The sequence below is a fragment of the Balaenoptera borealis genome (assembly GCF_965194805.1).
Source record: "Balaenoptera borealis genome assembly, chromosome: 3".
In the NCBI taxonomy this organism is placed as follows: Eukaryota; Metazoa; Chordata; class Mammalia; order Artiodactyla; family Balaenopteridae; genus Balaenoptera; species Balaenoptera borealis.
Genome location: NC_138866.1, coordinates 59034507 through 59061423, shown reverse-complemented (window position 1 = coordinate 59061423; position 26917 = coordinate 59034507). Strand labels below are relative to the sequence as shown.

The 26917-nt window shown below is 37.6% G+C and overlaps 2 long non-coding RNA genes across 3 annotated transcripts in view; one reads left to right on the top strand and one right to left on the bottom strand.

The window, feature by feature from the left end:
- The window catches only part of LOC309625132, a 359632-nt gene that overhangs the window by 211849 nt on the left and 120866 nt on the right, over window positions 1–26917 (bottom strand). The gene's annotated exons all lie outside the window — the stretch shown is intronic.
- LOC309625123 overlaps window positions 1–26917 on the top strand; it is a 90884-nt gene that overhangs the window by 31568 nt on the left and 32399 nt on the right. The window contains exons 3-5 of one of the 2 annotated variants that reach the window (XR_014242326.1): window positions 18645–18689; window positions 20661–20711; window positions 23113–23485. This is a non-coding gene — a long non-coding RNA (uncharacterized lncRNA). Of the gene's footprint in view, window positions 1–18644; window positions 18690–20660; window positions 20712–23112; window positions 23486–26917 lie in introns of those variants that run through there. The other variant, XR_014242327.1, reaches the window with a different exon arrangement.

The window sequence follows — 26917 nt, the reverse complement described above, 5'->3', positions numbered from 1 at the left end:
GTACTCTAAACATCTATCATAACATCTATAATTCTTTGTTGCTTATGTCTCCCTTGAATGGAGCAGAAATGAGTTGTCCCCACCAAGGCCTTCTCAAATTGCAAATTCTTGAGCAAAATAAATATTGTTGCTCTTTTAAGCCACTAAATTTTGGGGTAGTTTGTTATGCAGTCATAGAAACTGAGTTAGATTTTGGTGTTTGGAGGTGGGGTGCCATGTAACAGAAACCTCAAAACGCAGCAGTGACTGAAGCTAAACTAGACAGGACTAGACAGTGGGCAGAAGGTGGAGGACCTTGAAGCGATTGTTAGTGGAAACCTCATGGCTCTCAAGGAGGATGTCAGTGAATGTTTAAAGGCAAGTGGAAAAGTATCATTGGGAGCTGGAGAAAAGATCCTTGTTATGTAATAGCAGAAAGTTTAGCAACACTGTACTTATGGTAACGTGGAAAGTAGAAAACGGTTATAATGAACTGCAGAAATTTGAAGGTGTTTTCTGGCTATTTCTTGCTGCCTATAGTAAAATTGATAGGACAAAGTGCTGTGGTATGAAGGTTTGTATCCCCCAAGATTCAAATGTTAATGCCGAACGTGATGGTACTAGGAGATGGGACCTTTGGGAGGTGCTTAGGTGTTAATGGTGGAGCCCTCATGAATGGGATTACTGCTTTTATAAAAGAGACCCCGCAGAGCTCCCTAACCCTTTCCACCATGAGAGAACACAGTGAGAAGTTGGCAGTCTGTAACCTGGAAGAGGGCTTTCACCAGAACCTAACCATGCTGGCACATCGATCTTGGACTTGCAGCCTTCAGAACTGTGAGAAATACATTTTTGTGGTTTATAAGCCACCAACTTTGGCATTTTGTTAATAGCAGTCCAACTGGACTAAGAAAGAGAAGCTAAGGAAAGAATTATTAAATATAGAGGAAGCAGAACTTACTGAGTTTGAAAATAAAACTCTCTTTTCCAGTTTCTCCAGATGGCAGACAATTTTCAAGTTAAGAAAAATCTTATGGAAAGAGATCAAATCTAGAGTATTGTGAGAAAACATGGTTTAACTACAAAGCCAAGGGAGTGATTATAAAACTCTTAGTTAAGGCTGCAGGAGATTTAATGTCATGCCTCACAAAGACAAATAGTCCCTCTAAGGATCTTGAGAACATGCCATGCCTGTTCTCACAGATGACTCACAGATCTTCTCTATTAAACGAAAAAGTCCTCTAAGAATTTTAAGAGAATTGTCCCTCAGGACCCTTATAGGAGCTCAAGGACCTATACTGAAATTTATGGGTGTGATTTTTGTCTAATGGAGTGGATTATAAATTGATTCACAAGAAATCTACACAGTTAAAAAAAGATTTTATTTTTTAGAGCAGTTTTGGGTTCACAACAAAATGCAACAGAAAGCACAGAGAGTTCCCACATAGCCCCTTGTCCCTCTCGGACACCAGAGTAGTACCTTTGGTAAAAGTGATGAACCTACATTGACGCATCATTATCATGCCTGGTTCATAGTTTACATTAGGGTTCACTCTTGGTGTATATTCTATAGGTTTGGACAAATGTATAATGACATGTATCTACTATTATAGGCCTTAAAAAATCCTTTGTGCTCTGCCTATTCATCCATCCGTCCCCCAACTCCTAACAACCATTAATCTTTTTACTGCCTCCATAGTTTTACCTTTTCCAGAATGTCATATAGTGGGAGTCATACAGTGTGTAACCTTTTCAGATTGGCTTCTTTCACTTACGCATTTAAGTTTCCTCCATGTCTTTTTATGGCTTGATAGCTCATTTCTTTTTAGTGCCGAATAATATTCCATCGTGTGAATGGTTTATTTATCCATTCACCTACTGAAGGATATCTTGGTTATTTCCAAAGTTTGGCAATTATGAATAAAGCTGCTATAAACATCTGTATGCAGGTTTTTGTGAGGACATAAGTCTTCAGATTCTTTGGGTTAATACCAGGGAGGGTGATGGCTGGATCATATTGTAAGAATATGTATAATTTTGTGAGAGACTGCCAGTTGTCTTCCAAAGTGACTACGCTGTTTTGCATTCCCACCATCTATGAGTGAGAGCTTGTGTTACTCCATAGCCTCACCAGTATTTGGTGGTGTCAGTTTTCTGGATTTTGGCCATTCTCGTAGGTGTGTAGTGGTGTCTCGTTTTAATTTGCATTTCCCTAATAAAGTATGATGTCGAACATCTTTTCATATGCTTATTTGCTGTCTGTATATCTACTTTGGTAGGTGTCTGTTCAGATCTTTTGCCCATTTTTAAATTGGGTTGTTCATTTTCTTACTGTTAAGTTTTCAGAATTTTTTGTATATTTTGATTGAACCCCTCCCAACATGATGGGCAGCCCACCTGTTGCTCTCTTCTCAAAGGCTCTGCTCCATGGTTTCTTTCCAAAGGTGAGGAAAAGGAAGAGTAAATAACTTAGTTACAATACCATTGAGAAGAAAAATAATACTGTTATTTTCAAAAAGTCCTTTTCAGAAGGATAGCTTTTCCAATAACATTTTAAAAAGAAAAAAAGAATATATTTTAGGTAACAATCTTTTATCAGATATGTTTTTTACAAATATTTTCCCTGGTCTGTGGCTTGTCTTCTCAGTCTCTTGATCCACATAGTTTTTAAAATGATTATATCAGCTTGGATTGAAAGGCACAGAGACAGTACAAAATGAAAAGAGGGCTTTGGATCCCAACCTTCTATAGACAGGAAGCATGCTAAGAACATGGCTACTTAACATGAACCAACAGCCCAGAGCTGGGAAGCCATGAGCCGCAGTGAACCATTCCCGAGCAGTACAACTAAGCTGTAATAGAGGAACTAGCAGCATGTGCCCAGCTGGGTTTAATGGACCAGTGACTGCTGTCTCCTTTTCCCCTTTTTGAATGGGAGTGTCTGTAGGAGTTATCCTATGCCTGCTCTACCTTTGTGTATTCGTGTTTGTGGAGGCAGATAACTTATCTGTTTTTGTTTACAGCTCTTCAGATCAAGAAGAACTCTTCTCAAGGGGCTATATTTAAGGAACTATACTCAAGAAGTTCATCCATACCTGGACCTCAAACCTCAGCCTGATGTTATGGGTATCGGGGGGGAGGGAATGAGTATATTTTGCATGTAGGAGGGATGTGAACTGCTGTGGCCAGAAGGTGGACTGTGGTATGTTATATTTTTGACCACTGGTCTCAGCAATATTTTTCGTCCCACATGCTCTTTTGGAAACTTGCCACTTCCCATCAAGAGACTGAGTTTACTTCCCCTGTCCTTGAACTTGGGTTGGACTTTGCACTGATTAGTAGAATTGGGGGAAGTGATACTGTATGACTAGCAAGGCTAGGTTATAAAACATGGTACTGCTTCTGCCTGCCTCTCTCAGGATGCTTACCTTTAGAATCTAGCCACCCACTGTGGTGTTGAGGAAGCCTAGGCCACATATAGAAGCCATGTGTAGTATTCTAGCACCAGATTCTCATCTGACAGCATCAACCACCAGATACCTTAGTGAAGGAGGCTTTATATAATTGCAGTCCCCAGCCTTTGAGCCCTCCCAGCTGATGCTGAGTGGAGCAGAGATGAGCAGTCCTCTCCAAGGCCTGTCCAAATTGCAGGTTCATGAACAAAACAATATTGCTGCTTTAGGTCAATAAGATTTAGGGTAATTTTTAAATATAGTCTTAGTAACTGAAATAATTAGAATGGTTTATAGTTTTGGGTTTATTTTTTAATTAAGTTTTGGTAATAAAGTTATGCTGCCTTCATGAAATGAGACACATTTTATCTTTTTGTTTGGTATGGAATAGTTTAAATAATAGTGTAATTATTTGTTCCTTAACAGTTAGGTAGACTCAAACTGAAAGGTTTTTTGTTTGTCTTATTATTATCTAAAATAATAGTCACCTTTCCAATCTCTTCTTTGGTAAGTAGTCAATTTGGGTTTTCTACTTGGTTTACTTTGGTTTATTTGTATTTTCTAGGAAATCATACATTTCTTCTATTCCTAGTCTTGCTAATATTTGTTTTGTCTTACATTTTTAAGCAGGATCATAAAGGGTTGTGTGTATGTGTGTGTGTGTGTGTATGTTTGTATCTTGTTAGTCTTTAAAACAACATCTTTTGGAATTATTTATAAATTCTTCTACTATTTTCCTGTATCTGTTATAGATTATAGGTAGATTATATCTGTTATTTTTATCCATTCACTCCTCAAATTTTCTTTCAGTTCATTTTGTGCTTTTTTTCAAAAAAAACCCCCAAACTTAGGATAAACATAATGTTTCTGGACTTTTATTCATTTGTCTTCATAATGAAAGGATTTAGGGACATAAATTTTTATCTAATTATGGCTTTTTCTGTGTTCTATAAATTTTTATGTATTTACCTTTTCATTAATTTCTAGAGTGTGATTTTTCTCATTGATCAGGAATTAATTTTCAAATCATTAAGATATTTCAAACCATTTAAAAATTATTTCTTATATTATTGAATTATCAGTGACTGTGACCTATAATATATTTACTTTTAAATATTTCTTATGGTTTGCTTTGTGGAAATTTTTATAAATCTGTGAGCAAATTAAAATGTAAATTGTCTCACTGAGTGAAGTAAGATTCCATACTGTCTTAGTTCAGGCTGCTTTAATAAAAATATCATAGGCTGGGTGGGTAGCTTAAACAACAAAAACTTATTTCTTGTAGTTTGGAGGCTGGAAAGTCCAAGAGCAAGGCACCTGTCTGATGAGAACTTGCTTCCTGGTTCACAGAAGGCTGTCTTCTCGCTGTGTCCTCACATGGCAGAAGGGGCAAGAGAGCTCTCTGGGATATCTTTTATAAGGGCACTAATCCCATTCATTAGGGCTCCATCCTCACTCCCAAAGGCCTCACCTCCTAATACCATCACATTGGGGTTTAGCATTTCAACATACGAATTTTGGAGGGACACAAACATACAGTCTATAACAGCCTGCCTCTGACCTTCCAAAACTCATATTCTTCTCACATGCAAAATACATCCATCCATTCCAACAGCCCCAAAAGTTTTAACTCATTTTCATCATCATCTCTAAAGTCTGAAGTTCGAATTCTCTGTAAATACCATCTAAATCAGATTATGAGTGAGACTGAGGTATGATTTATTCAGGGGCAAAATTCTTCTCCAGCTATGAACCTGTGAAAGCAAACAAGTTATGTGCTTCCAAAATACAGTGGTGGGACAGGTAAAGGATAGACATTCCCATTCCAAAAGGGGGAAGTAGGAAAAAAGAAAGGAGTGACAGTTTCCAAGTAAGTACAAAACCTAATACAGCAAATTCTATTAAACCTTAAGGCTTGAGAATAATCTTCTTTGGCCTGATGCTTTGCCTTCCAGACCCACTGGGGTGGTGATGTCACCATCATGGCTTGGTGGTATGCTGCCCACACCATGGCTCTGTGTAGTGGCCCTGCCCATGCTGCAGCTCTCTGTCAGGGTCCTGCTACTAAGGCACTGGGCAGGGGCATGCTGGCCTATCTGAACCAGAGAGGTGGCCTCACCCTTTGAAACCATTCTGCCTACCCCTACCCTGGACCTGTGATGGCAGTGGCAGCCCTGATAATATCTGAAGTGCCTTGGAAGTAGGGGGAGAAGGGGAGTGGTATTCTTTTCTTGTCTTGAAGAATAACATCTGGCTTCTGTTGAGATGGTTGTTTAGGGCTGTGGTTTATATCCATATTAATCTCTTTATCAAACAGTCACTTTACTGCACTTTAGTATTCTTTTCCAGGAATGCTTTCTTATTTTGCAATATAGATAGACTGAGAATTTTCCAAATCTTTAAGTTCTAGTTCTTTTTTGCTTAACAGTTCCATCTTCAAATCATTTCTCTCTTCTCACATTTTACCATAAGCAGTCCAGAGGAACCAGGCCACTCCTTCAATACTTTGCACAGAGGTCTCCTAAGCTAAATATCCAATTTCATTGCTTGCAAGTTCTACCTTCCACAGAACACCAGAACATGAACTCAATTCAGTCAAGTTCTTTGCCACTTTATAATAAGGATCACCTTTTCTCCAGTTTCCAATAACATGTTCCTCATTTCCATCTGAGACCTCATCGTAACGGCCTTTATGGTCCATATTTCTACCAACATCCTGCTCAGGATTACTTAAATATTCTCTAAGAAGATTGAGGTTTTCTCTCCAGTTCTCCTCTTTTCTTTCTGAACCCTCACCATAATTACCCTTAATGCTCATATTTCTAGCATGTACCTCTAAACGCTTCCAGCTGCTATCAATAAACCAGTTGCAAAGTCACTTCAACTTTTTTAAGTTATTTGTTATGGCAGCATCCCACTCTCAGTACCCAAATCTGTAGCAGTCAAGGTTCTCCAGAGAAACAGAACCTCTGGAGGCTGAGAAGTCCCACAATCTGCCATCTGCAAGCTGGAGACCTAAGAAGGCCAGTGGTACAATCCAGTGTGAGTTTGAAGGCCTGAGAACCAGAGGAGCCAGTGATGTAAATTCCACTTCAAGGGCAGAAGATGAGATGAGATGTCTCAGCTCAAACAGTGAAGCTGGAAAAAAGGAGCAAATTCCTCCTTCCTCCACCTTTTGTTCTATTTAGGCCCTCAACAGATTGGATGATGCCCATCCACGCTGGGGAAGGCAATCCAGTGAGTCCACCAATTCAAATGCTAATCTCATCCAGAAATACCCTCATAGACACCCCAGAAATAATGTTTAATATGACTACCCCATGGCCAATCAAGTTTACACATAAAATTAACCATCATACATATAAACATAGAAAAAAAATCACTGGAATAAAACTTTAGAAGATGAATTTAAGGAGAGTCACTCTGGAGATCTGCCTGAATTAGTGGATTGGAAAACTCAAGAGGAAGAAATATCTAAAAACTAAGAACAAATACATACAGAGAGATAAATTATAACAAAGACATTTGGTTAAAAATTCATTTTCCACACACCATTTCTACGGACATTATTGGAGCCTGTGCATCATCAAAATAATGGTGTAAATCAAGGAAGGTGTAAACAAAATTGAGGAAACAGGATCCAACACAAAAGAGAGGCAAAGGAATTTACTGAGTGTTGGTGAAGAGACACACCAAATGACAGCTGTACAGCAGGCCTAAAATGAATCAATCTAGATTCGAACAGGTCAGAAGGCTCAAGGAGAGACTTCTTCAAGAAGATGAAATTAATAAAATACCTAATGGGTCTGAGTCTATTGAGAAGAGATTTAAACAAGCTCTGGAGAATATGGGGGGAAAATTAATGTTAAAAGCATAGAAAAGTAAAAAATGGAAAAAAAGATAATTCTTAATTAGGGAAAATAATCATAGTAAACATGATTCAGCTATCATAGTATTTACAAGGTCAACATAAACATTGGATATTAATCTAAGCAATAGATATGGATCCTGTAGTATGATCCTGTGGTATTGATACTACAGGCCTTTAGAAGGGCTGGCTAGCAGGGCAGTATGGAGGAGAGAGACTAGGAAAAAAGTGGATATTGACCTATCATAACTTTATAAGATTTTGGAAGAACAAGGGAACCCAAGTGTTTGTGTGTGTGTGTGCGCTTGCATGCATGTGTGTGTGTGTGGTGAGAATGGTGGTTATATGTGAAAGAGAGCTAAATTCTCATCTTTTGTAATAGATATTATCAGTAGATAGTAATGCCTATAACTGAAAGTCAGTAAGAATGTAAGACTGTAAGAATGTTGTTTAGAGATTGGGAGTAAATACCAAAAACCAACAGGAAGAGTTGAAGCAGTTGCCTCCCAGAGTGAGAAATTTGAAATATGTGGGGCCTAATGTTTTTCATAACAAGTCTTATAAAGTTTTAAATGATGTACATATGTGATTTTGCCAAAAATAACCCCCCCCCAAACCTAAATTAAAAATAAAATGTAATAACAAAAGACGACAGAGACTTAACAGATCCAGGAGATGTATAAGGAGGAGTTCTACAAGGTTAAAAAAAAAACGGAGAGAGAAAATAACAAGAACTCATATTAGAACAAAGACCCAAGTCTGCATCTTGAAGGATACCCCATTCCATCACCCTGACCCAAGTTTCAGTTAGCATTGGTGAGAACAACTGATAATAGGCATATCCCTATAAAATTTTCAAAATCCAGGGAAAACAATAAAATCTTGCTGGGTTCCAGATAGAAAAAACAAGTTACTTGTGAAGGAAAAAAAATCAGACTGAGATTGAATTTCCTGCATTCCAAGTTTGGAGACTAGAAGATGGTAGGATAATGTCAATGGACTAGTGAGAGAATTACACCCCATGAATCCTGTACTAGGCTAAGCTATCAGTCATCTGTCAGAGAGAGAGAGATTTGCAGATGTTTGAGGAGTCAGAGATTAGAGAAGTCTTGAGAAAGTATACTAACCAACAAAAGGGTTTGAACAGTGACTGTAGGATATGGGAAGATAAAAAAGAGAGGAAATAGTGGTAAGCAATGAAGCTGTCAGTATACACATGGTCCAATTGCAGTGGTTAATGAAGCTGTTTCCAATTGTTGGAAAATGCTTACTATAAGTTCTAAAGAAGTATTCTTTTTTCTCTACCTTTCAGCTTGAAAATTTTCAAAATAAAAATTTGCAAGACTTTTACCTAGATTTACCAATTTCTCTTGCAGTATATCACTTCTAATTCTTTAGAAGTGGCTGATTGTAGGGCAGGAAAAATAGAAGGTGAGCCTGCATTGTTTTAACATGAGAGAAAGTAAGGAAATATGCCAAGATGAATGGGGACCTGTCAAAAGGGCAGAGAGTGCACACAGATGATTTACTGGGGAGTACCTTTTGGAAAAACACCTGTAAGGGAGTGAACAAAGCAGGATTGGAAGAGGGGAATGTTCACCTGTGATGCAGTTCATCTTCTGCATTGTGAGTTCTGGACCTGAGATGGTCCAGCTATGGCTGTTGTATTTGTCCATTTGTTGTCAAATTGGGCAAAGGAGTATGAAGAGAGAGATACCTTTCATATATACCCTTCATATGACTAACATGTTTGTCATCTGGGTGATAAAAAGTACTCTTTCCTGCATTTGTGTGACAGAAGTCCTACCTCTTTCTGATGACCAAGGTCAATTACTTCTTCCAGATTGGTGACTCCTTTCCTTGCCCTCTGGTTTCTTGGCCCAAGGTACTTGAAGTGATCAGGTAGCAGTTGTAACTTAAAGTTTAATGGGCTATGTCCCTTGGTAAGAACAAGACCTCTAGGTTCATAGAACCTAGCATTGCAGGGAAGGGAAATATAAATTTCCAAGTGGGTCACTGGGAATGATGAGGCCATTCCTGCTTCCTCCCCTTTGTTTCTTGCTTGCATGTATGTTACTTATTACAGATGCCATACCATAATGGTTATTGATTTAGGGTATAACTGCATCCTGGAGGAGGGTGTCCTATCTTCACATGGTATCATCCTCTCAACCATGCCTTTAGAATGCTCTTCCATTGCTCTCTCAGACTGGCAGCTTCTGAATGTTGCGGTATGTGGTACGACCAGTGGACCCAATGGTCTGTGCTCACATCTCCTTCTCTATAAAGAAGATCCCTTGGTCTGTAGCAAAGTTAAGCAGGATATAAAGTGAACCAGAAACATTGGTAGGTCTCAGGTGCTGGTTACTACCTTGTGGTCAGGAAAGGCAAATCCATACCTGTAATATGTGCTGATTCTGGTCAAGGTGAATCACTGCCCCTTCCGGAGTGGAAAGGGTCCAATGTAATCAGTTTACACTGTCTGATGATCTCTTGGAGGTAATGTGCCATATTGGGGGTTCCGCTTTGGTCTCTGTTACTGGCAGAGTGGATGATCTGTTGTAGCAGTTAGCTAGATCAACCTTGGTGAGAGGGAGCCCATACTATTGGGCCCATGCATAGTCTCCGTCCATGCCACCATGGCTACTATGTCCATTATGCCAGCACTAAGGGGGTCAGTGACAAACTGGATGATGTCAGCTGGTTAGTATTCTGTATACTTGGTTATTTAGTGCCTCTTCCGTGGTGGAGTGTCTTCAGATGGGTATTAATATGTGATACAAAGATTCTCGTATTTTATGTCCACTCGCACAGGCCTATCCTCATGCACTGTTCCCAGGAAAACCAGTTAAGAGACTTTGTAATCTTTTCAGTGAAGTTAAAGAGGCCCAAAACACATCAAAATGGTGTTTTGATATGTAGGGAGGAACTAGTGGAGGGAAAGAGGAGGAAGACGGAAGAAAGAGATGGTTTATAAATTAAGGTTGCAGAACTTAACTGGGAAAGGATGAGATCAACCTTAGAATGGAAGGCAAGAAGGAAAGAGGGATGAGTGGAAAATAGAAGATCTGAGGCAAATGGGAAGAACATGAAGGAATTTCCATCAGATTTTGCTTAGTGAAATAGGTGTCCAGATTATCTGCTAAGAGTGCATGTGTACAGAACCCTGTGAAAATTGGTCCTCTACCCACCACACTTCTTTTGCACATTCTTTGAGTAAGCAGCCATGCTCCCTGGAAGTGCCTTTCCAAAGAGTTCTGAAGGAGAGAGCTCTTTAGTTCTTATTCAAACTCACATAGGAGACTTGGGTGCCCTGGAGTTCCACAGAAGTCATATGAGGATCTCAATAGATCTCAAACTCATGTTTGTGATCCTGGGTTATGTAACTAATATGGATAATTCAAATAATGCAACTTTCAGATTCCTTTGTACCTCAACAATGCTGACTCATTATCAAGTAAATAAAATGTATTTACTCTGAATGTTTCCTCTCGGTCCTCTTAATTGATAAGAGAGTCCATCAGTATCTTGTTTTAGATTACCCTGTGAAAGTGAAGAATTTATGGATTATATGCTGATGGGAAAGTTACCTGCTGAGGTAACTTCATATTTATTCTTTATTCTACTGATTTCATATATATGAATTTTGTAAAATGTGGGGTTTTTGCATGAGGTAAAAGATAGCACATACATAAGGAAGTATATAATGTGTATATCTGGAGCCAAAATATTTATTTAAAATTATTTTGAATTAATAAGTTTATATGTAGTGATATTTGCTTTGCCTATGCTTTTTGACTGTCATTCATTTATTCATTTGCCATATACCTGCTACAATATGTAGGTTCTGTTCCAGGAGCTGGGAATATAAATGCACAAAAGATACAGTCCCTGAATTTTAAGGAGTTTATGGTCTGGTTATAGGAGACAGGTATTGTAATAAACCAAGTACTGTAGTATATTGTATGTGCTAAGAAAGAAATATATACAGGATGGACTAGGGCCCAAGGGAGGGAGTGGTCAATTTCTGCCTCAGAAGTATGGGAACCTGCTGTCAAGAAAGGTTTTACTGATGAAATGGTGCCTGAATCCTGAAAGATAAGAAAGTGTTTTTGTTAAGTTTGACATTAGATAACATGTAGTATTTGAGGCCAAAGAACTTCATCTATACAAGTTTGTATTCTGGCACAAAGGAAAAATTTGCCAATGAGTCTCTAAGGTTTCCAAACAATTTCAAGTTTAAAACTTAATATTATAAAGGTATTTTTTTTCAAATACCAGCAGGTGGCAATATTATCCCATGAAAAAAGAATGATCGCCAGAAGCTGAAAATGACTTTCCAGAATTTCCAAATCTGGTAATGAGGGTGTTCTGGGTTAAAAATGGATGAGAAAAAGTGAGTTTGACAATTTTTTTCTTGTCAGGCCAGCTTTTCCTTGAATAAGTCAATGTCTGAACTCCCCAATCCCCCCTTCCCATTCATTCTGGGCCCCAGAGATCTCCATAAAGTGGACTTGGACACCTGTCGTTCAAAGGCCTGTGGGAGTCTGAAGCCCTTTTCAAGACTTCTGCACTACATTGACCCAGAAACAAAACTGAGCTCCCTGCCTGATGTTCACTAAAAGCCAATATGCATAAAATATTCATGAATTTAAGAGACTTTAGTGAAGATCTGGGGAAAGGGTAACAGCAGAGTTCACACAGCAGCAATGCAAACAAGCACAAATGAATCAGCCTCCCAGGTCTCAAAATGTCATTTGGCCACCCACCATCATGGAATTTCACAGAATTCTTTTGTTTCAGCCCTTCTTTATCTGTTGGCTCCTCTTTTTCCCTTCTTGGCCCTGGAACTTCAAATTCTTCTCCTTCTCTCCCCCTCCCCCTCTCTCCATCTCCTTCCAATTTTCCTGTCCCCTCTCCCTGCCTCTTCCTCTCCTTCTCCCTTTTTCTCTCTCCTGGTCTCCCACCCCCAAACCTACTAAGGTGCTCTGCGGTAGAGGGCCCTTCACTCTGTGTGATCCCCCCTTCCTTGAAGGCAGTAGTAGCAGTTTATTACCTTGAAACAGAAAGCAGAACAATTATTCTGTTTTCAGTGTAATAAAAATACTTTAAAAAACATGCCCTGCAGATATTAAAAAAAAACACCACCTGTGATCATGGTTTTCAGCTAGTGTTTGCAGGTTTTTCTTTAGCAGGGTGATGTTAAGTGAGCTTGTTAGGGTCCTCTTCACCTCTCTCCATCTTCCATGTGCCTAGAAAATAAACCCCAGTTTCTTCCATGATCTATCATATTTGTTATTGATTTTTTCTTTCCATAGGGTTCTTTATCTGTGCAACTCAATGTGGTCCCAGAATTAGGGCCAATTAGGAAATTGTGATTGCTCTGCTATAGGAGACCATTTTTTCCCCTAAACTTTTATTATGGAAATGTTCAATATAAAGAATATTTGGAAAAATTATTGAATCTATCACCTAGAGTCTATGATTGTTAACATTTTATTATACTTGCCTTCTGTCCATCTAATTTTTTGATGCATTTCAAACTAAGTTGCAGGCATAAGTACATTTCACTCCTAGACATTTTAGCGTGCATGTAATTAACTAGAGTTTAATATTTATTTTCAGTTCTTTTTTTTTTGAGGTAAAATTTATGTAACAGTGATATTCAAATCTTAAGCGTACCATTAGATGAGTTTTGAGCAATGCAAAAGCCAGGGTTATCTAAACCCCTATCAAGATACAGAAAATGTACATAGAGGATTTATTTGTTAGTTTTTCCACACACAGGGAGTGTAAAATGGTTAAATTCTAGACATTTCCAGGTCTGAGTACACTATTGGTGAGAAATTACTTATTATAGTATAAGGGATTTTAAGTGAGTTTTATAAGTACAGAAACACAGATTAAGGTCTGCATCTGTGCTTTTTGCTGTTGTTTCAGTTTGAGCTCAGTGACTTTACAAGTGAGCAGCAACACTCAGAAGCAAAATGGTCAGTGCCTGTGAGTTAAGAGCAGGAACTAGGTCTACTTTTTGATCTGTATCTCAACTACCTGGAATGCTTTATACCTTTGGCACTCAATAAATATTTCTTGTTGCCATACTACCTAATACAAAAATTTACTAGGTCTAGGCTATTGTTTGTGTACCTAAAAAATAATCATGGGACTATAGAAGTCAAAGCCATGGAGAGTGTCACACATCCTTCTCAGCTGTTCATCAGTCAGTACTTGAAGTAGGGTTAAAGGTATAGGGTAAAGTTATAGAGCTTCTCAAGGGCCCAGAGGTAAAGAAAGGATGATAGCTAAATTCAGAGAGAACAGCACTGAGGTTCCAGGAGACCTAGATTCTGAGTTCTTTTATGCTTCCTGTTGGAGTTCAGATCCAGTGCTTGACCTTCCCAGGGCCTGTAGTTTCATGCAGATGAATAGTTACTGCTTCTTGAAGGGGTTTGTATGGAAGAGTCCTGATACATGCTTACAGAAAGAAATATATAGCAAATCAGTGGCATGTTATTTTATTAAACTAAGTTATAGTCAAGAAATTCGGATATCTTTTTAAATGCTGCATCCAAATTCCAACAACCCAAATGTCCACTGAGGCCCATTACAAACCATTGCTTGCCATTCTTTTTTTTTTTTTAATCGAAATATAGTTGATTAGCAATGTTGTGTTAGTTTCTGGTGTACAGCAAAGTGATTCAGTTTAATATATATTTATGTAAATATATGTACTATTTTCAGATTGTTTTCCATTATAGGTTATTACAAGATATTGAATATCACTTATATGTGGAATCTAAAAAAATGATACAAATGAACTTACTTACAAAACAGAAACAGACCCACAGACATAGAAAACAAATTTATGGTTACCAAAGGGAAAAGGGGCGGGGAGGGATAAATCAGGAGCTTGGGATTAACAGATACACACTATTATATATAAAGTAGATAGACAGCAAGGACCTACTATAGCACAGGGAACTATATTCAATATCTTGTAATTGCCATACTTTGTTTTTGAGTTAGTTCCTGCTTCACTGACTTAAAGTCAAACATGCAGAGTGAAATCTGTCTCTCAATTGCTATCTTGGTCACAGATCTTTTTGTTCACAGATGGAAATTTTCTCCAGAAGAAATAACAGTAGTATTTTGGTCTGTGTTCAGTTTTGGGGAATAAAACTCACTCTAACCAGTTTAAGCACAAAGAGATTCATCACAGAGTATTAAATGGCTCACAGATTCTAGGTTGAGCTTCCAGGAATGGTTCCCAACTCACACTGGCTGGCAAGGGATTGTTGCTTTTACCCCAAGCAGGATGCTATAGTATCAGAAAGATACCACCAAAACTATCAGCTCCTGAGCCTCTGCTACGAGCAGAAAATAGTCTGCAAATTTCGGAAGCTGCTGTTACAGCTGCTGTCCCAGACTGTGCCACTGCTGTTCCAAGCCACACCAACAAAAGTGAATGCCAAAGACAAGATTAACATCTGATCATAGGAACTTGAATAAAACCTAGAACCCTAGGTACAAAGGGATTGAGAAATAGTTTTCAGCTGTTTAGCTTCAGCGTATTAGAAGAAGGAGTTAGAACATGTACTGAGTGAGCCATTTCAGTGTCTTCTAGAAATAGCTAACATTTGGAGAGTTTATCAAGATGGCAACATAGGAGACTCCTAACACTCTTCCTCCCATGGATGCAACAAGTGTATAGCTGCATTTTAAGAAATTCCCTCTGAAAAAATCGAGAAACTAGCTAAGCAACTCCTGCGTATCAGGCATATGAGAAAATACAAAATAGGTAGGAAAGACTGAGACACACTCACCATAAACTCTGCCCCCAGCAGTGTCACACTATTGAGAGGGAACTCCAACTCCCAGCTTCTCTCTGAGGAGCAGAGTTTGGACTGCACATCTAGCACCCCAACTTTTGACTCCCCCGTGAGGGTTGGGTTTCCAAGACACCTATCCCACAGCTAACATCATACTTAATGGTGAAAGGCTAAAAACTAACTCTAACGTTAAGAACAAGGCAAAGATGCCACTTTTGTCACTTTTATTCAGCATAATACTGTAAGTTGTAGCCAGAACAATTAGACAAGAAAAATAAATAAAATAATCCAAATCAAAAAGGAACAAATAAAAGTCTCTTTTTGCAGATGACATGATATTATGTATAGAAAACCATAAGGACTCCACTATAAAATTGTTAGGACTAATAAAAGTTCAGTAAATTTTCAGGATAAAAAATCAATGTACAAAAATTAGTTGCTTTTCTATACATTAACAGTAAACTATCAGAAAGAGAAGTTAACAATCTCATTTATAATTGCATCAAAAACAGTAAAATACTTAGGAACAAATATAACCAAGGATGTGAGATCTGTACACTGAAAACTATAAGACATTGATAATAGAATGAAGACACAAATAAATGGAAAGATATTCCATGGTCATGGATTAAAATAATTAATATTGTTGAAATGTCCATTCAATGTCATCTCTATCAAAATTCCAATGGCATTTTTCATAGAAATAGAACAAACAATCCTAAAATTTGTATTGAACCATAAAAGTCCCCCAAAAGTGAAATCAATCTTGAGTAAGAAGAACAAAGCTGGAGGCATCACACTTCCTAACTTCAAACTATATTACAAATCTCTAATAATCAAAACAGTATGGTATTGGTATAAAAACAGACATGTAGATCAATGGAACAGAACAGCGAGTACAGAAATAAACCCATGTATATAAGGTCAGTTAATTTTTCACAAAGGAGGCAAGAATATGCAATGGGGAAAGGATAGTCTCTTCAGTAAATGTTGGGAGTACTGGATATCAACATGCAGAAGAATGAACTGGATCCCTGTATTACACCATACACAGAATTAACTCAAAATAGATTAGGGAATAGGCCCTAATTAAAGGTGCTGTTGAGGTGGTGTTACTTTCTGAAGGTTCCAGGGAAGAATCCATTTCCCTGCCTTTTCCATTTTCTAGAGGCTTCTTATGCTCCTTGGCTTGTGGTCTCCTTCCTCTATACTCAAAACCAGCAAAGGACACCTGAGTGAAAAATCCTTATTTAAAATTGTGTTTCTGGGGCTTCCCTGGTGGCGCAGTGGTTGAGAATCTGCCTGCCAATGCAGGGGACACGGGTTCGAGCCCTGGTCTGGGAAGATCCCACATGCCGCGGAGCAACTGGGCCCGTGAGCCACAATTACTGAGCCTGCGCGTCTGGAGCCTGTGGTCCGCAACAAGAGAGGCCGCGATAGTGAGAGGCCCGTGCACCGCAATGAAGAGTGGCCCACACTTGCCACAACTGGAGAAAGCCCTCGCACAGAAATGACCCAACACAGCCATAAATAAATAAATAAATAAAATTTAAAATTGTGTTTCTTCAATTATAAGTACTTTGAACATATTTTTCATTTGTCTTGCTCATATCACATTTATTTAGTTCATTTTATAATAGTTTTGCACAGGCCCTGTATTCAAGTCTTTCTGTTTATTATTCATCTATAGAGGACTGCTTGCCTAGAGAATTATGGGTGTACTCCCCTTGACTTCCTACTCTACTTTAACCTGGTACTTTCTCAACTATACTCTTAGAATTCGAGCTGGTTTTGAGTTGGAGGCCTGGAAACATATGGCTTGTAATCTTTGTTAAGGCCTTTAGCTACCTGGTAGTAAAGGGAAAGTGAACTGAGGTTGCTGTCAACTGGTATATACAGTTTGGGTGTGTTGAATCACATCCCCTGAGCACACATCATTTCTGGGGGTGCTTTCTCTGAACCTTGGTCTTCCTTCACATCCAGAGAAGCAGGTAGCCCCAGGAAGAGGAGGGACCAATGTACAGCTCGGTGGCTCACGGGCATTTTGTTTGGTGGCATCACAGTGATTATTTCTTTGTGCTCAGCAGTTATTTGTCATATTCTTCATTCTTAAGATATTGCTTCCTACCCCTCAAGGATATCCTTTTGAGTAATTTGACGATGAAGAGAAGAGATGGAGGTAGCTTATAATTGGATTGTTTGGTTTTTTATGTGGTTGAGTTGTATGAGCTGTTTGTATATTTTGGATATTAGGCTCTTATTGGTTGCATCATTTGCAAATATTTTCTCCCAGTCCATAGGTTGTCTTTTCATTTTGTTTATGGTTTCCTTTGCTGTACAAAAGCTTGTAAGTTTAATTAGGTCCCATTTGTTTGTTTTTGCTTTTATTTCTATTGCCTTGGGAGACTGACCTAAGAAAACATTGGTACGATTTGTGTCAGGGAATGTTTTGCCTATGTTCTCTTCTAGGAGTTTTATGGTGTCATGTCTTAATTTAAGTCTTTAAGCCATTTTGAGTTTATTTTTGGTATGGTATGAGGGTTTGTTCTAACTTTATTGATTTACATGTGGCTGTCTGACTTTCCCAACACCACTTGCTGAAGAGATTGTCTTTTTTCCACTGTATATTGTGTTGGCTTTTAATCAATTTGAAGCCAGATTGTAACAATCAGGATCATTTAAGGTACTAATAGTGGACAAACAAAATGTCTACTATATAGACATCAAAAAATTAAAATCTTTGTAATTTGTCTTGGAATTCATTGAGTTGTAGAACAATGTTCATATTTTGTTTTTGCTTAAAAAAGGAAATTAATATGGTAAATTAAGGAGACTAGGAAATTTGTGAATATACATGCATGTTTATATATGCCAAATAAATATAAACATTTGCTACTCACACATGCACTGTATTGTACAAATGTACTTCATTAGCTATTTTGCCAGATCCAGCTCAAGGACTTATTTATCTGTCCTTAGGAATTTTAGCACACGGAAGATGTTTTAGACAACACAAGATGAACAGAAGCACAGTTTATCACTTTTATCAGTTAATTGCAACTTTGATATGTAATTAACTCTGATGGATTCAACAGTCATAAAGAAATCATTAAGTTGATTTTTTAAACTAAGAGCATTGTCACAGTTAACTAACTGCTGATGACCATTTGCATTTCACAAACATTACTCCTGCCTATGAGTGTATCCAGGCTATGCTGTTGTTGGCTCAGGCTCTGAACTTGAACTCTGTGTAAAGCTGGAAGTTATAGCCCTTATCTTAGTCATTGGGCTTGGGCTGTTTCTTAAAACTCTAAGAACTGGCTTGGTTACTGTTAGTTCTCCCTTCTGAAAACTGCATTTTCTTGTGACCTAGTAGACAAATTCAACTTTTCCTACTGATAAATGAAAGATTTAGAGTAGCAGTTCTCAAAGCAGTTCTCTTCTTCAGGGAGTCTGCAAGGTCAAAACTGTTTCCATAATAATACTCAGACTTTTATTTCTCCCTTTTTCTTCCAGAGGCTACAGCACGTGATAGTATAGTTGCTCTGATATTAATATGTGGTGAGTTTATTATTATTTTTAAAAAATTTTTTACTAAATAAGTAAATACATATTTAAATATTTTCTCAGTTTTAATTTATTATATGGTAATAAACGATTGACTGAACCCACATAAACAAAAGCTCTTTGGGGCCCTCCATAATGTTTAAAGGGATCCTGAGACCAAAAAGTTTGAGTACTGCTGGTTTAGTGTAATGTAAACAATTGTTTGAAGACATTAGTGTTCATAGAAATTCTAAATGTACTTCTTGGGTATTTAGACATTATTTTCTGGATCCTATATAGTTGCCACAAACTTGTGTTGCATTAGCATGGTAATAAAATGCTGTTCAGGGTTTTTTTTCAGTGTTTCTACTAAAATGGTACATGATCCTTGTAATGCACATTTAAAACTGATATCACTTGTCATTCATTATGGGGTAACTGATTTGCCAACTTGAGGCTTTAAATAATTGTGGATTCTTCATTACGGATCCAAGTGCATCTTATAACAAATAACTATGGGTCGTTCTAAATAATTGATAATAAGCTTTCAAGTCAAAATTATCACAAATCTTTTCTGAAGACATTTATCTTGGTTTATTTGGATTATGATACTTTATATGTATATATTGCCTATCTTTTGACATTAATAATTATATTTACCTTAGGGAATCTGCAGCAATGAGTAAGATTCTTCAAAACATGCTGGTGAAAGTAATTTTAGTTAGGTTTAGGTAACCAAAAATAGCAACATGTAAAACCTCTTTAATGTGTATAATCTCAAGGTTTAAAAATTTTTTAAATTTCCAATGTTTCCAATATTTATACCAACGTGAAGTTTTTGAATAATGGTACTGTTTGTCTTAAATGGCATTTTGAAATAATTGTGTAAGTGTGGAAATTCATGTAGAAGTTTATTTTGATTATAAAATATTAATAACATGTTAATATTTATTGAACTATATTATATGCTTGAAAAATATGAAATATTATATTATATGAATCCTCTTTTTAGATAGGCAGTATAGATGAGAGAAAAGAGATACTTTGGGGAAGAAGATTATTGTAAATTGTAAAAGGTTCAATTTTTCATATACGTTTCAATTATTATGAAAATAACTATAGTGGAAAAAATATAGTGAAACATATTAGAGAATTAATTCCAAGTATAATACCATTCTGGTATGTTGGAGGACATGACAAAAGCCATTTAGTACTCTAAAAATTAATCTGACTATGTGAAGTAAAACCTCAGTTAACTGCCATGATAGGGTATTCTTTTGGTTAATAGATGATAAAAGGTGATTGCCATCAAAAAGATAGTTTGTTATAGTTTGCAAGAGGAGGAGGCATGCCGTGCCATGCAGGGCCAGATGGGGAAGCACAGGGGTAGGTCAGGATGCAGAAGGAGTGAGGGGAAGGCATGGGCCAGGGCCTTTATTGTGGTTCTTGTGGGAAGGATTGGGAAAGGCAGAGTAAGTAGCTGAACAAGTTTAGTTTGAGTAATTTCTGCAGGCTCTGAGATATAAGGGTGGTTCCTAGTTGTCTGGTACCTGGTCCTGGGGTGCTTTAGGCCTGGGATATAGTGTACCAGATTGCAGGAGTCTCATAAAAGGAGTTGTCAAAATATCATAAAATACAGATAATAAAAAACATGATTAATATACTGACATACCATGTGTTTATTTATCTTTAATTACCTGTGTCCCTCCATAGAATACAAGCTCTGTGTGGCAGCTCTTTGTCTACTTTATTTCTGCAGCAGTCCCGGAACTTAGAATGGTAGCTGCACATGATGATTATTTGTTGAGTCAAGGAGAGATCTAGTGAGCCATAAACCTACCCTTCTTTTTATGTTCTCATTGTTGTTGTCATCTAAGGTTAAAATCTCTTGGTCCTTGTTCCGTGCATCTCCATCCCCATTATATAAATTGCTGAGTCTGTCAGGTCTACCACTGAAATATCTCTGGTATCTGTTTTTTGATTCAGATTCCCAGTTGATTCTTCAGGCCTTCCTTAAATCTTGCCTGGATTATGAGTGTAAGTGCATACTTTGTATTTTATACCTTTTACTTATCCTGTTTTAAAGGTTATGTAATATTATTATGTTCTTATTTATTTTTGACCCTCACAGCAATCTTATGAGGTCATTTCAGTTAACTCCATTTACAGAAATAGAGTCTGAGATCCAGGAAGACAAGTAATTTGCCTGAGATTAGTGCAAGTGGCAGAGCTGGAACCTGATTCACTTTTGCCCATCTTCTCTCCCTAGCCCCATTTCCTGTTATACCTTGCTTGATTAATTTCTCCATCTTATCACTCCTTTGCTTTAGAACTTCTTGTGGGTTTTCATGGCTTATAGACAAGTCCAGCCTCCTTAGCCTGACTTTTTTTTTTTTTTTTTTAAGATATTCACGTTCTTTTATTTATTTATTTATTTATTTATTTATTTATTTATTTAGGACGGTGTTGAGTCTTCGTTTCTGTGCGAGGGCTTTCTCTGGTTGCGGCAAGTGGGGACCACTCTTCATCGCGGTGCGCGGGCCTCTCACCATCGCGGCCTCTCTTGTTGCGGAGCACAGGCTCCAGACGCGCAGGCTCAGTAATTGTGGCTCACGGGCCCAGTTGCTCCGTGGCATGTGGGATCTTCCCAGACCAGGGCTCGAACCCGTGTCCCCTGCATTGGCAGGCAGACTCTCAACCACTGCGCCACCAGGGAAGCCCCTTAGCCTGACTTTTACTGAGTTGTTTCCAATCAGTTGTAAACCCCAGCCAAAGTCATCTCTGTACAGTAACTTGGACACATGATACTTTATCACCTGGACTGTTCATTAGATAATTAGGTAATTGGCACATTAGATAATTCAAGGCCCACCTTCTCCATGGACTATGTTCATTGCCTTCACCCTCTTCCCACCCTAGTTCTATGGAAATTTCTCCTTTTTCTGAACTCTAACCTTTTACCTATAATTCTCGTATAACACTTAGAGAAACAATCTTGTAATATAGCTATCTGTGTTCATTTTATCTTTCTGTAGGTCTGTATCTTATTGCTGCAGGTCCTATACAGCAGAAATCAGCACTGAAAAGTTTTTGCTTTCTGTGGCTCACTCCTGTACCTCCCAGCATCAGCAACTAGCACATTGCTTTGTGTATTTGTACCTGATAAGAATGCATTGGATAAACTATTAATCTTTTGGGTGAATTGGGACATATTCATTGAGAATACAATATGCTAAAATTAGCTCAAGCATTCACTGAGGATAAGTGGATTAATGAATTACCATAAGGCACTTAGGTTTTATTTGAGAACCCTCTGAAATCTCAATGTATCCCTATATATTTGCATTTTAAATAATCCTTAATGAATTAAATAAATGATTTTTATACTCTTTATTTGAGTTTTTGAGTTAGAAGGCTTACGTTCCATTTTTAACACCACTTGAAGTTTTAAGAACTAGTGAATATTAAAGTCCAGCCCTTAGCAGACAAAAGATAACTTGAGAGTAGAAAATCACAAACTTGTATTTTTTAAGGTCCCCGTGATGAGCTGTATAAATTATGTTCTAGTATTTGTTTTATCTTTCTACTTTCTGTGAATACTTCTGTGTTCTATAAAATGCCACAATCCATAATATCAATTGGGAAAATAAACTTACAAGTTTGAAAAAAGGGTATTATTTTTAGAGATATTATACAATTTTCAGTGTTGATATTTAGCACCTGTATTGTTTTCCTGTAACTGCTGTAACAAATTACCACAAGCTTGGTGGCTTGAAACATCAGAAATTTACTCTCTTACAGTTCTGAAGGCCAGAAGTACAGAATCTTTATCACTATGCTGAAATCAAGGTGTTGGCAGGGTGACATTCCCTCTGGAGGCTCTAGGGGAGAATGCATTCTTTGCCTCTCTAGCTTTTGGTGGTTGCCAGCATTCCTTGGCTTCTGGCCACGTCACTCCGATCTTTAAAAACCAGCATCTTTAAATCTCTCTCTGCTCTGTCTTTATATCACTTTTTCTTCTACGTGTAGTTAAATCTCCTTCTTATAAGTATACATATAATTACATTTAAGGCCCACCTGGTTATTGAGGATGATCTCTCCATCTCAAGACCCTTAACTTTGTCACATCTCTGAAGACCTTTTTGCTTATAAGGTAACATTTACAAGTTCCTGGATTTACAACCTGATATATTTGGGGAACCATTGTCAGCCTACCATAATAACCTAACACAGCTTTCTAAAGGAAGATAAGGAGTAGCCTGGTTTTTTGACAATAACAGAGTTTTCATTTGAAATCTTCCTAGTGGAACCTCTTAGAAATGGGCAGAATGACTTAGTTTAACCCTTTGATACTGTGCTTAAATGTTATTAGCCAATTAACTGTAAACACATTGTGAAATTATGCTCTTCAAACTTTTGTTCTTTGAAAAATTAACAGGTTGGGACTTCCCTGGTGACGCAGTGGTTAAGAATCCTCCTGCCAGTGCAGGGAACACAGGTTCCAGCCCTGGTCCGGGAAAATCCCACATGCTGTGGAGCAACTAAGCCCATGCACCACAACTACTGAGCCTGCGCTCTACAGCCCATGAGCTACAACTGCTGAGCCCGTGTGCCACAACTACTGAAACCAGCGCACCTAGAGCCTGTGCTCCACAACAAGAGAAGCCACTGCAATGAGGAGCCCACACACTGCAACGAAGAGTAGCCCCTGCTCACCACACCTAGAGAAAGCCTGTGCGCAGCAATGAAGACCCAACGCAGCCATAAATGAATAAATAAATAATAATAATAATAAAAAGAAAAATTTACAGGTTAAGTGGATATTCAATTGTAATAGGATTTTATAATGCTTTCAAATGATTTAACATGCTGGGATAATGATCTCAGTTCAGAAACTGACTCTAGGAAATAATAACATGGTAACATGCTATTCACTTCCTTATTGATTATAGAAATTACAGTCCAACCAGCAGTCATTAATCCTGCAGAATGTAAGAGCAGTGCAAGTTAATTTTTTAAGTAAACTTTTTATTGAAGTATAACATGCATAGAGGAGACTGCAAAAATCATAAATGTTCAACTTGATGAATTTTCACAAAATCAGCAAACCCATGTAAACAGTACCCAGATAGGAATATAATATTACTAGAGGTCTAAGAGGTCTGCCTTGTGCCCCCTCCCCACCATTACACCCAACTCTGACTTCTGTTGCCACAGGGAAGTTTTACCTGTTTCTTGAAGCTTATGTAAGTAGAATCATGTAGTATGTACTCTTTTGTGTCTAGCTTCTTTTGTTCTACATTTTGTGACTTTACCAATGTTTTTGCATGTAGTGGTAGTTCTTTCATTTTTGTTAGTGTGTAATTTCTATTTGATAAATACACCACAATTTATCTATTTTATTGGTGAATGACATTTATGTTGTTTCCATTTGGGGCTAGTACAAATAGTGCTTCTGTGAACATTCTTGTTAATTCTCTTTGGTATAAATATGTAAGGATATCTGTGGGTATATATCGAGAAGTAGAAATGCTGGGTCAAGGGGTGTAGTGTATATGATTTTAGTAGAGACTGTCAAATAGTTATATAGAGTTTGTACCATTTTAAACTGTCACCAGTAGTGCATGAGCATTCCTGTTGGTCCACAATCTCATCAGCATTTGATACTGTCAGTCTTTTTAATTTTAGCCAATCTGATGAGTAGGTTTTGATATCTCATTTGTCAGTTTGATTTGCATTTCTCTGAAGACTAATGAAATTGAATACATCTTTATATCCATATAGGTTATTTAGATATATTCTTTTGTGAGTCATTTGTCCATATTTTTTCCATTGGGTTGTCTGTTTTTTATTTTTAGAAAAATTTATTTGTAGTTGGAGCAAGTTCTTTGTTGAATGGATGCATTGCCAATTTCTTTTCCATTCTGTGACTTGCCTTTTTGTTTTTTTAGTTGTGTCTTTTGATGGCCAGAAGTTCTTTATTTCAATGTAGTGTAACTTATCAATCTTTTCTTTTATGATTAGCACGTTTGTGTCCTGCTTAAGATATCTTTGCCTGCTCTGAGGTCATAAGTCATAAAGATGTTTTCCAAATTTATCTTCTAGAAGCTTTATTTTTTTTTAAGTTTTTTTTTTTGATGTGGACCATTTTTAAAGTCTTTATTGAGTTTGTTACAATATTGCTTCTGTTTTTTTTATGTTTTGGTTTTTTGACCATGAGGCATGTGGAACCTTATCTCCCCAACCAAGAATCAAACCCATACCCCCTGCATTGGAAGGCAAAGTCCCATCCACTGGACTACCAGGGAAGTCCCTAGAAGCTTTATTTTAAAATCACATTTATCTTTATAATTTATCTGGAATAAATGTTTGCATATGGTGTGAGGTAAGGACAAAATTCACTTTTCTGTAGAGATATGCGTTATAATTTTGTGTTTTTCATAAGTCAAGTGGCCATATATGTGCAAGTTAATTTTGTTTTATAAAACATTTATTGAGCATGTAGTATGCACCAGGAATTGTGTTTGGTACTAATGATATAGATACAAATAATAGAGATTCCCTCCTGAAAATGTCCTTGAGTGGGGAAGATAATAAGTGAGATGGTAATGAAAAATGCAGAAGAACTATATGTTGTGAGGAAAAGGAATGAACTCTTTGTGAGGAGATGAGGAAGCCTCTGCTAGAGAAAGCAACATTTGAATTGGATCTTTAAAAGTGAATAGGAGTTTGATGAATGCATTCTATATATAGAGAAAATTGTGTGAAAAGATACAGGATTGTCACAGGGCAGGTATATTCATAACATGGTGAAAGGTTTGCTATAGGAAGGAGCAGTGTGCAAGAAGATGAGAGGGAGTAGGACCAGGGAGGAGACAAGAGTGCATGGGTATGAGGCTAGAACATTTTAGGAAGAGAGGACTGTGTGTGTAAAATTCAGTAATTATAAAGGAACACGGCATATTTATCAAACGGTGAGAAATTCAGTATGGCTGGAAGATAGACTGTGTTTGCATGGCAGAGAGCTGAGAAGGAGTAACAGGAGGGATGAGAAGCAAATGGAGATGAGGATGAGATTTGGGTTGGGCTTATCCCTAAGGAAACTGGGGAGAAGGAGAGTTTTTAACCAGGGCGTGGTGTAATCACATTTGTTTTTTAGGAAGATGACCCTTAGGGGTCTGGAAGATAGATTAGTAGGTGGAAGGTTGGTAGGTAGAAATCAGTTAAAAGAAATGAGGCTTGGGCATGGTGTGGCAGTGGTGATGGTGAGATAGTGTTGGATGTGGAACTAGTCTGATTATACCCAAGAGGACTTGGTGACCATGAATGATAGGCAGGTGTGACAGATGACTCCAAAATTTATAGTTTGAGAGACTGAGTGAATAGTTATGTTATCAACTGATATAGGAAACAAAAGGAGAAGGTATGGTGGTAGCAAATAATAAATTAAAATTTGGACTTACTAGGTTTGAGATGTTGGCTAGTTAAGTAGTTGGAGACATGTAGGAAGAATTAAAGACGTGTGTGGAACTCAAAAGAGAGGTCAGGGCTATAAATATATATTCGAGAACCAACAACATATAGAAGATAGTTGAAGCCACAGGAATGGGTGAAATCATCCAGGGAGAGTAGGTAGAGAAAGAAGAGAATAAGTCCAAAGAATCAACTCAAGGTAACTTGAACACTTAAGGGAAGAAAAAGTGAGCCTGTGAAGGTGAGAGTTTTCCACCACCCCTGTCTGTGGTTTCTAATTTTTCTACTGTAACATAATTTCTTGTGTAATATAAAATAACACTGAAATAGTACATAAAAACATATGATGAAAAGTAACATTCTCTCTCCCTGTCCAGGTCCATTCCTCAGAACCAGTATATGTTTAATTCTATATTTTGGTTGTTAAAAGTCTAAATTTAAGTTCAAATAGTATGCTTGTTCCTCTGATTTTTGATTTACCTACTTTAGATCATGACTGTGTGCTATTCGGAAGTCTAAAGATGGCCACTAAGATTCATTCCCTCCTTGTGGTGTGCATGCCCTATGTAATCTTCTCTCTTTGAGGGTTGGTGAGACCTGTGAATATTATGGGCCATAACTCAAATAATTAGGTTATTAATCAATTGACTTTTAGTTAATGCAATGGAGATTATCTTGGGTGGCCTGACCTATTCAGATGAGCCCTTAATAGGGGGGTTGGGCCTTTCCAAAAAAGGTACTCCTACAGCCTTGAAGAGAAAGCTGCCATA